The 11,400-nt window shown below is 41.6% G+C and overlaps 1 long non-coding RNA gene across 1 annotated transcript; it reads right to left on the bottom strand.

Annotated features, from left to right (window-relative positions):
- Positions 1-6,293: 6,293 nt before the first annotated feature.
- LOC128426124 (uncharacterized) lies at positions 6,294-8,729 on the bottom strand. Its single transcript, XR_008333228.1, has 3 exons — positions 8,482-8,729; positions 8,207-8,303; positions 6,294-7,405 (listed from the first exon to the last, which is right to left on the bottom strand). It is a non-coding gene; the product is annotated as an uncharacterized LOC128426124 (long non-coding RNA).
- Positions 8,730-11,400: the final 2,671 nt, after the last annotated feature.

Below are 11,400 nucleotides of genomic sequence, written 5' to 3'. Positions count from 1 at the left end.
AATCAGCTGTTTCCTGTAGTAATTAGCAAATGTTAAGTGTGTTTGGGGCGTTTTTAGCTGTGGGTTAAAACAAGTTTTTCAACAACAGCACTACAGGACCTAAATCTATAGGAATTTATCAAGTTTAGGATTAGGGCTGTGAGTCACACTTACATTATTTCATTCAGGCTAATGGTGACGCCCTTCTAGTATAGACAATATACGTTACAATATACTTACAACATATAATACAATGTAGACAATACACATTCCAATATATTGATAAGATATGGTATAATGTAAAGACAATATATAATAGAATAGAATAATAATATAATAGAATATATAGAAAATCCACATTACACTGTATTGACAATACAGTATTTTAAAACATATAATGCAATAAAGACAACATACACTATAATATATTGACAATATACTATACAATATGTTTACAAGATACAATACAATATATAGAAAATATTAAATACAATATATAAACTGTAATGAATGCAATACATTGACAATAACCATAACACAGTACAGGCAATATTCAGACAACGTACACATTACCTACAGGACACACAACAATGTGCAGAATGCAATGTGTTTTATGTGTATATGTGAATTATGTGAAGCTTGGCGTTTACCTTAATGGTTTGTTCCTTTCCTGATGGGGATGGTTCCAACTCTCTAATCTTCTTATTGAATATCACCTCCTCCCTTTGAGTCCAGGTAATGCATTCTAATCAATTCATTTAAAGTAGCTGAATGACTTGACTGCTTGTCATTCAAAAACACACTGGGCCCACTGAAGTAGAAGTAATGTAATGGCATCCTACATCCTTTTATACTTATTGATTTTTAAAAACGAAATTACAAACTGATACATCCAACTCGATCACTCTAGTTTTTTATGCATAATATGATTTGACATATTTAAAACAAGCAAAAGACAAAAGATTTTCATCCATTTTGCCTTTTTTCTAGCACTCCTTTGATTGACAATGCATTCAGGTGTTTCCATTGCACCAGTGTGAGTAAAACACGTTGCATGATATAAAAGTCTCTGAGACAACTGTAATCTGTCGATGACCTCTGTTGGTGACAAGTGAGAAATGCAGCACCACTGATGGAGCGCACTTCTGTCTCCAAGACTCATCACTGATAATGAGTCTCTGGAAAGAGAAGGAAACATCTTATATATTGTACAGAAAATATCAGGAGGAGCTGTTGTTCTCAAAAGACCTTGAAATGAAGGCTACTGACTACTGCTGCTGGTTTGTAATCACATCCATTCACATTGGAAGAGCTGCTGCCAAGAGGGAGCATTCACAGAGAGAGAGGGGGGGAGAGAGAGAGAGAGAGAGAGAGAGAGAGAGAGAGAGAGAGAGAGAGAGAGAGAGAGAGAGCGAGCTTGTGTGGGATGTGCATTTTTGGTTGCAGCAGAACAGGGGGTCGTGGACCGCCATTGACATGCTGACTCATCATTTTCCATTCTGCCCAAAACTGCGGTTTTCTCCACAGAGTGAATTATATGTCTACATGTATTCTTCCCCAAAAATATTACCCTGATAATTAGAGCAAACCACAGGATACTGGGCTGGACCACATTTGACCACAGTGAACTACACTCTACCACACTGGACCACACAGGACCACAAGGGACCACACAGGACCACAGTAGACCACACACAGGACCAAATGGACCACAGTGGAATACACAGGACCAGAGTGGACCTGAGTAGACCACACAGGACCACAGTAGAACACACGGGACCACAAAGGACCACAGTGGAACACACACGACTGGAGTGGACTACACCAGGGCCGGGTCTAGGCAGGGGCAAGAGGGGGCCTGGCCCCTTCAAATAAATGTTGTGCCCCCTCAAACTAAATCCCCCAAAATATATTAAATTTCATATATTTTTTATTATCTCATGCTTCTCTCCTCCGCTCCACTTCTTAATGTCTTAATGTCTTGCTTGCCCCCTCAAATATAAAATATATCAAGTTGTTTCTCATGTCATGTTTCTCACCTCCGCTCCATCTCCCCTTTTCGCTCTGCTCAGTGTATCGGCCTGCTGCCGGTTCACTGTGAGGGATAGCTGTCTGCCCAACTTCCAATCACCCTTTAGTATGCAAATGAGCTAGTGTCAGGTTTCTAATAGCAGCTTGCAGCAGTAAACTGCGAAGCAAAGGAGCTCTGTTAAATTCGGTCATAGTGTTTTGTGTAGTGACATACTTAATTGCTAATAACATAATAAAAACAAGAGTTAATATTTTTCTTGAAAATCTTTATTTGCTCAGTCAACAACAACAACCAAAACCACATAACCAAATTCTTGTAGTAGCTAAGCTGTAGCCTATTCTCCTAGATCAGGGTGTGTGGGCCCACAGTCCCTGTCATGTGTCACAGCACGGGGAGAGAGCACTGTCCGCTCCCTGCCACAGACTGAGCACAAATGATCTGTGCGTGCAGACCCCTAAAGAAAGCCCCGCCCCCACCCAACTTCTGCAATCTGGCTGCTATTTTACAATCCCATCTTCACTTTTCCACTCCTGTAAAACTTTCAGCAGACTTGTCCCAACCTTGTGTATCTCATTCTCCTCAGGGACTCAGCCTTGTAAACAAGTGACATACAACACTAGTGTAGAGATTGCTTGCATTCCATTCTGCTGATCATTCTGAGGTTACATATACAATGCATCAGTTTTTCAGAGCTTTTAAAAAACATACTCTTCCTGCCCCTACCAATGGAGATCATGGTGGCAATGCTCTAGCTAGCACCTCAGCAGCTAGCGCTGCACCTACCCCTACAAGTGTTGTAGCTAGCAGCGCATCAGCTAATGTTAGTAGTGGTTCTGCTGCCTGCATCACTCCAGCAGTAGCTAGCATAACACCAGCAAGCACTACTTCTACTCTACCTCCTCCTTTCCCAGCTGTTCTTACAGTTAACCCCAAACTTCCCATTTTACCCAGTGACTTAACCACCATTGCACCATCTCAGCTATTATTAAGTAGCTACCCAAAACGTGCATTTAGCAAAAAACTGAGGTCGTTCAATCCTGCCTGGTACCGCACACGACCATGGCTTGAATACTCTGCTGAACGGGATGCATGTTTCTGCTTTCCCTGTCGCAAATACAGTACTGTGAATGAGAGGGATGTTGTGTTCACTCTGACTGGTTTCAACAACTGGAAAGTTGCACTGGAAAGTGACAAAGGGCTGCAGAGGCATGTGTCCTCCCACAACCATGTGCATGCTTCTACTCTCTGGGCTGAGCACCAGAAGAGAGAGGCTACTGGGGGAAATGTTGACACATTATTGGTTGGCAAGACACAGGTAGAGAAAAACCGGTACTATGTTAAGAGTGTGGGCAACGCTGTGAAGTTCCTCTGTGTCAATGAGTTGAGTCTACGTGGAACAACGGAACACAGGCGTGATGCTGCTGGTCATGATGATGATGATATTGCTTCTGGGCTTTTTCTTCAGTTAATGGAATATACCCTTGAGAAAGATGAAAAACTAGCCAGCATCGCCAAGGGTATCCCAAGGAATGCATCATATACATCAAATCACATACAAAATGAAATTATTGACACACTGGCAAACATGGTGCTCGGAGAGATAAAAAAAAAAAAAATGAAAATGCTGATGCTGTGGGTTTTTGCCTCAAGAGTGATGGGAGCAGGGACAGGTGTAATGTCGAAAACCTGTCAGTTATGATTAGGTTTGTCAGTGCTTCCCTACCCGAGGAGCATCTCATTGGGTTGCTTGACCTCGACCAACTAGATGCACAGTACATAACCTCTGAGATCCTGAAGTGCCTCTCTGATGCTGGTTACAGTGCTGACAACATTCTGAGCCAGTGTTATGATGGAGCTTCAGTGATGAGTGGGGTGAGAGGAGGGGTTCAAGCTCTGCTCCAACAGAAGCTGGGAAAGTATATACCCTACATTCACTGCTACAACCACCAACTGCACCTGGTAGTTGTGCATGCCATGCAGAGCGAACAATGTACTAAAAGATTTTTTGATCTGTCTTCTTCCTTGTACAACTTTTTTCAGCACCACTACATCACTAGAAAATATGATGCTCCTAATCTTAGGAGGCTAATTCAAATCCGATGGACTAGCCACTATGAGGTGACACGTTGCATTACTGAGAATGAAGATCAAATAATCACTGTTCTGTCTGAGGTGGCAACGGATGATGATGCTGCAGTGGATCTGTGCACTGAAGCATCAGGCCTGCTCTGCCAGATTAAGAGGCAGCACTTCTTTAAAATTGGCAAGTTTCTGGTGCAAGTGCTTGGTCTACTGAAACCAGCAAATGCCATACTACAGTCTCAGTCTGTGGATATGTGCAGAGCCTCAAACGAGGTTGGTACAGCACTGGATTCTTTGAGGGCCATGAGGGATCACAGCGATGAGTGGGGATAGGGAGATCACACAGCAGCTGGGGATGACATTCCAGCAAAGAGAAGGAGAACAATGAATAGGCACCTCAGTGACAGTGTTGTAATTACAACAGTGGGCCACACAGACACAGATGACAGTGTTCCCCCCCATAAGACACTTAAAAGACCTCTACTAAACATTCTGGACCGGGCAATTACCGAGTTGGAGACAAGATTCTGCCAGAAGAATTTGGAGCTGATGAAGGCCACGTCCAGCCTTGTGCCTACATCTGGCACATTCCTCCATGGAGCTCTGTTGCATCCTTTGGTTGAGCTGGCTGGCACTGATGCAGGATGTCTGAATAATGAAATCCTGGTGGCAAAGCCCATGTTGCTTAAGGAATGCCCCAATGAACCAGATCTGTCTACAGTGTGCAAAACCCTACAGCACTACAAGGCAGCATTTCCCTTGTTGTACAAGTTATACATTACAGCACTGGTCATTGGGGTTTCTTCAGCTGCATGTGAGAGCTCTTTCTCCACACTCTCCCGTGTCTTAACCCCCTTTCGCAGAACTATGCTGCATCACAGAAAGAGGAACCTGGTTATCTTGGCCCATGAAAAGTCAATTACATACAAGCTGGACATGGACGAATTTGTGAGGGAGTTTGCCAAGGGAAACAGGAGGCTGACGTTGACCTAGAGACCTAGGAGAACTTACTAAAATTAGTGACCAGCAAAAATGCTGTAGTTAGCCAACGTTGTTTGTTTTTTCTAGGCTAATAGCCTTTGTTTTATTTCTTTAATTTTTATTTAAAAAACTAAACAAAAACATCCTCCTAAGGGTGTTATAAAAATAAAAAAATACAAAAAAATACAAAAACATCCTCCTGAGGGTATTATAAAAATAAAAAAATACAAAAAAATACAAAAAAAATACAAAAACATCCTCCTGAGGGATTGCCACCTTATCGTGGTCAGGAGGTTTGAGTGCCTCAGTGACCCTAAGAGCTATACCAACAGAAGCTAATCTTCATAGGGACACCCAAGTTGGGCAGGTCTTAGGGTAGAGGCCTGACAAAGTGCAGTCAGTTTAGGTTGAGGGTAGGACATACAACTAACAACCCAAGTTCATATATGGTTAGTCTAACAACAATAACTACAATGAAATAAGTGTGCCAAGCATTTGAGACCACAGTACTTTACAAGGCACTTGTTCAGTGTACCCACATCCTAGTGAGTGAATTTGTCAATTAGACATGGTAAAAGGTGCTGGAGCACAATGCCCCCTCAAGATTTGTGGCTGCCCCCTCATACATGCCTGTCTAGACCCGGCCCTGGACTACACTGGACCAGAGTGGACCTGAGTTGACCACACATGACCACAGTAGACCGCACAGGACTACAAAGGACCACATTGGGACAAACAGGACCAGAGTGGACCACACAGGACCACAGTGGACCGGAGTGGACCACACAGTACTACAGAGGACAACAGTGAACTACACTCTACCACAGTAGACCGCACAGGACTACAAAGGACCACAGTGGGACAAACAGGACCACAGTGGACCAAACCCGACCGCACTGGACCGCATAGAACCCCAGTTGACCACACAGGACCACAGTGGACCGGAGTGGACCACACAGGACTACAGTGGACAACAGTGAACTACACTCTACCACACTGGACCACATGGAACTTCACTCTACTAAACTGGACCAAACAGGACCACAGTTGACCACATGGGACCAGAGTGGACATAGTAGCACAGAAAAAAATTATGGAAATTGATACAAATAAGACATGAACAATGACAGTAAAAAAATATATATATATATATTTATTTAAAAGGTAAGTGAGAAAAATATTGATTCAGCTACAAATACAATGGATGATACTCGTGGATCATAAAATGAAATGTTTCCTTCAGTTACATCAGATATTATTGTTTGTTCCCCATACACCAGAGCAGCTCGAAGATACGTTTGATAGGCCTGTTACAGGAGAGTATGATTCAATGGTAAACTATGAAGTCCTATTGAATGGATTCCTTTTGTTGCTTTTAAATTTTGAACAAGCTTCAAGTCCTTCACTCAGCATATAAATAATAATTAAAAAGACAAAACAAAAGGGGCTCCACCACTCGGCTCTGTTCAAATGACAAAGAACAGAACCCCTTTTCATGAATTGAGACTTCAGGACTGACTAACTGATTAATTGTAATTCTATTTTAGAGTTGAGTGTTTTTTACAGACACAAAGCTGTGGTCTATATGAATTCTCACTGATGACACTGTTGTATGCTCATCTTTACAGTGTGGCATTACTGATGTGAGGGACAGAAGCACACCCTCCAGTGGCGACTTTTTCTAACTGCAACAAACCCACTGTTAACCAAGTGATCCCAGCAGGTCCCACATAGGCAGACTGACACGACAAGATGGGGGAATTAACTGTAATAATATATCTGCAGTTGTATATTATGTACTTATTATTTATTCTGACTGTATGCTGCTGTAACAAGTGAATTTCCCTAGTGTGATATCAATATAGTCGTATCTTATCTGTTTCTTATGCAGTCCAGTCTGAGGTTTCCAACCTCCAGACACGGCCATAAGGAAATTGGCAAGAATGAATAAATAATTGAAGCTGAATGACAATTATAGAGCTCGATTGCTCCATATTATTAATTGATGAGACAGACCCATCACAGCCTGTAACATGACAAATGGTTTTGTATTTATATAGCGTTTTTCTAGTCTTGATGACCACTCAAAGCGCTTTACAGTACAGTTCTACATTCACCCATTCACACACACATTCATACAGTGCATCTATTCGCAGCACTTTGTTATTCTATGGGGGGCCATTCGGGGTTCAGCATCTTGCCCAAGGAAACTTCGGCATGCAGATGGGTCAGACTAGGGATCGAACTGCCGACCTTCAGGTTGGAGGACGACCACTCTACCCCTCAGCCACAGCCGCCACAGTGTTTTGGAACAATGCAATCATTTGAAGTCTGGTGATGTAGAAATGTATTAAATACAGGGATAACACGTATCCAATTCCAAATACACTACATCGATGCATCTATTGTTGTTAAGTATTTAAATAGTTTGTTGTGGTCCATGTGTGAGAGCTGGACACTTAGAGTACACTGTTCAGACCCTTTAATGAATAAACCAAACACAAGGCACAAAAGTTAGATGTTAAGAGTTAAGATGCTCCATCACTTTGATGTTAACTGCTGTGAATGTTAAATTGTGGCTTTGAGGTAATGCTGTGCAAACAGGTGCTTCTCTCGAACTGAGTTTTCATAGAGTGACAGAGTTGAATGAATGAATAAAACTAATACTGTCTGAGATGTATTACACAACAGAAGGATTACAGTTCGCTTATTGATTTACATTCTGTCCCGAAATGTTTTTAACTGCATTGATAGCTTATCCAAACAATGAAAAATGATAAGGTAGAGAGTGCATCTAAATATGATAAGCAAAACATGTAAAGTGCAGATGGGGCATAATCACAGCTTTACATCTGCTTCTATTTTGACAGCACACGACTCGTGAAACAATCCATCATTTAAAAAATAATATGAATTTAATGTGTGTTAATGTATTATCTTCAGCTTACTTTACGGTAATGTTGCAGAGAGACTTCCGGCCTGCTCTCCTCAGCTTGCGGACAGATGTTGCAACAGCAGCAGGAGTAGCATGCCAACATCCATACATCAACGTCAATCTCAAGGAGCCGGGCAAGCTATTCTTAGACTGAGGAGGAAAATAAAGTACAGCTCCGTGCTTCACAGGCGACTTACCTAAGACCATATCCCCTCCCTCCCGCAGATAAAGTGTTGCAGTGAAGTGCAGATGGAATAGAAGCTTCATCAGAGGAGAAGTGGAGAAGCAATGGAGCTGCAGGAGGAGGATTCCAAGTGTCAGAGTGCTTATCAGACATTTGTCAATGATTTATGGCCGCTGCTGCAGCCTGCGCCCTATGAGGAGAACTGGGAATGGTTAGCATTACTGAAGGGTAATGAAGAGGGGGAATGCCAAAATCACACGATAATATTTCCCACAAATACATACGTACATGTGCTTGGACACAGAGGTGTGCTGCTACATGTTTTTTACCAATACACAGAGCGCTTGTGAAGACACCTGCTGCACCAGTTTTTCCTCTCCCCTGGGAAATCTTTCCAGTCTCTGACAACACCCTGCCCAGATGATTTGACTCCACTTGGAACCCCCCTCAGGACGTCCTGTAGTAGAGGCATTCTTAGTCTATATCCTAACAAGTGCTGCTTCTGCAGTCCAGAGCTTAATGGCTCCGAGATTGCACATGGCACCACAGCACTGCAGTGTGTGGGGGTGCTGCAGCCACAGCTCGCTTAATGATTCATTGCATCGATTTCCCCATTTTGCTGTTGACCTCTCGTTCCCGCTGCTTGCTCCGGGCCTCGACTGTGAAACAGCGAGGAGAGGAGGGAAGACAAGTGTTTTAAGCTTTAAATGGAGAGGAAGAGGAGGAGAAGATCTGCTGATGCACTCTGATCCTGCTGCCCTGCTGCTTTTTAAGATTTAGTACAGATAAGACAATAACTACTGAAATAAGACAACAATGTAAGTAGCAGCATTGATTCTGGGAATATAAAAAGTCAGAGGTTTTGAGTTTAGAGCAGCACTTATTTGATTTGAAGTAAGTAAAGAGGATCATGCAATAATAGCATCACATCTTCACCTTGAAATTAACTAGTTTCTTTTACCCTTTAATCAGAATTTTCAACTGTAAAAAAAAAAATCTTTATAAACTATATTTTTCATTAACTTTAAAGGAATCCTGTCAGTCACAAGAATCAACGACACTGGGAATCATTTATTACTGCACTGGAATTCCACCCTGAGTTCTACTGAATGTTCAATTATGGATATAAATATGAATGATCTGTTGCCTGGTCCATTGAGAAACTTGATTCCACACAGCATATTTACATTCCATGCACTTTCCTCATGTCAGCCAACCCTCAGACTGGCCTGTGTCCACTTGCCAGTCTATCTCTCACTACTTGCTCTGTCTTTGGCTCTCAGCCCATCGCTTCCTACTCAAAGATGTAAATCTTTAAAAACAACTCCAAAATATAAGGTTTTTTTTTTTAAAAAAGGCTCAGGCATTTTCTGAAACAGATGCTTCTGTATTGTTTTTCAAACACTGCTCTGAGGGAACAGTGCATATTTTCAGCAGCAGATTAATACACATCTGAAGGCTAGAGAGATAAAAATACACCTTCTCATCAAACACTGTGACTATTGTCACCCCTTAGCATTCCAAAGAGGTATGTTTTACCAGTGCTCTTTTTGTCTTTACATTTTGATTTGTTCACCCTTGTTTCCAAATGGACGTTTTTTAATTTGTGACTTTTTGTGATTTTTATATGAGCCACAATTTAATGTGTTCCCTCAAAATGCCAGCTTAATGAATTTGTGAAAATCTAAATTCTTTGAAATGAAAAGTTAACTCAAGTCAAAGAAGATCCTGGATATGTCGATTTGTCTCACCCCAACCTTTAGTTGGCTCATGTTCCATCCCCTCACCAAGTTCCATGGAAATGCTGTAGTTTTTGCATAATCCCTATAAGGACCTAGGATGGAACCCAGGGACACACCATTGGAGAGTGCAACACATTCATACATGAAGGGGCCAATGAGTCACAGTGTTGCTCATGAGAGTGTATATGTACTGCTCCATACACACTGGGGCCATTTCATGTGATTAATTCACACGGAAATACATTTTGTCAAAGTGTTGTTTTTGCCATAACAACTTTCAAAGGTGAAAATTAGGCTGCACAACATCTAACCTTATAGTCAGACTTCCAGAAGCTGCTGTGGGTCAGTAAAACCATAGGATAAAATTCTAACTTTACGGATAAAGAACCAACATCCCCAGCACGTCTTCAACTACCCCAATGACACCCTGCATTAGGCAGAGCAGCTCTCCTTAAATTCGTCTACATTGTAAAATGGAATTTACCCTAAACCTAATCCTTTTGTCAAGTGAGGAGGATAAGATCCTAAGCCCAGGATGATGTTGAATCCCTTCTTTTCCCTGAAGAATGTGCTGATGCAAATCTATTAAAAACCTTTTAATCAGTGTTGGACCTGTCACGGATTCACACTCTGCTGGTGTGAATAGTTTTGATGTGAAATACTCACAAGGGAACATTTATCATTTATGTAGTTTGATAGTCACTCTGTAAGATTACCGAGTACTTTCTCTTTTACCAGTGCAGGGTTGAAAACACAGGGTCATTCGCCTTTAGATGTCAGTTCACAGTTATAAAAACACATGTCCTCACTTAACTCCTACGAGGTATCAAGTTTTACATTACATTATCTTGTTAGTCAAGGATTTCAGATGCCTGTTTTAGATTTCCGTCAACCACTTTAAACACATCATTAGTCATTGTAGTATAAAAGTATAAAAATGCTTTAAACACAAGGGAGTGTTAAATTAATGGGTATTATTAAGCTGGAGGCCTGGAATGTTGCCAATTAGGAATTAAAACGCAATATTAAAAGACACAGACTGTATAAAGAAATATATATAAGAAATTATGACTTAAAACACGACGCCACCCAGACGAGGGAACAGCACACGAGAAGCAAGTGTGAGTAATACACTGGTAAAACAAAACTATCATGGAAAACTATTGGATCAGTTTCTAACACTAATAACCTGGTCCAGTCACAGGGAAGATAGTGTGAAGTTCACAAACATCTCAAACATTACAAACTCAAAACCAGCTAACTAGATTAGATGTTGAGGAGTTAAGACACGAGAGGCATGTCGAGCGAGCCGAGGGCAGCCGCCAGGATTGGCAAGTTGTCCCGGCTTATTATATTTTTCGTGTTCCTGGCGCCTCAAAGATTGGTGGAGCCGGCACACAGACAGGTGTCTGTTGAATTAGTCGGTCGATAATAATTTGATAAAGTAGATTTTTAAATGAATGGG

Source organism: Pleuronectes platessa, chromosome 20 (genome assembly GCF_947347685.1).
Source record: "Pleuronectes platessa chromosome 20, fPlePla1.1, whole genome shotgun sequence".
NCBI lineage: Eukaryota > Metazoa > Chordata > Actinopteri > Pleuronectiformes > Pleuronectidae > Pleuronectes > Pleuronectes platessa.
Note: the sequence above shows the minus strand (reverse complement) of the source record. Positions and strands in the feature narration are given on the sequence as shown.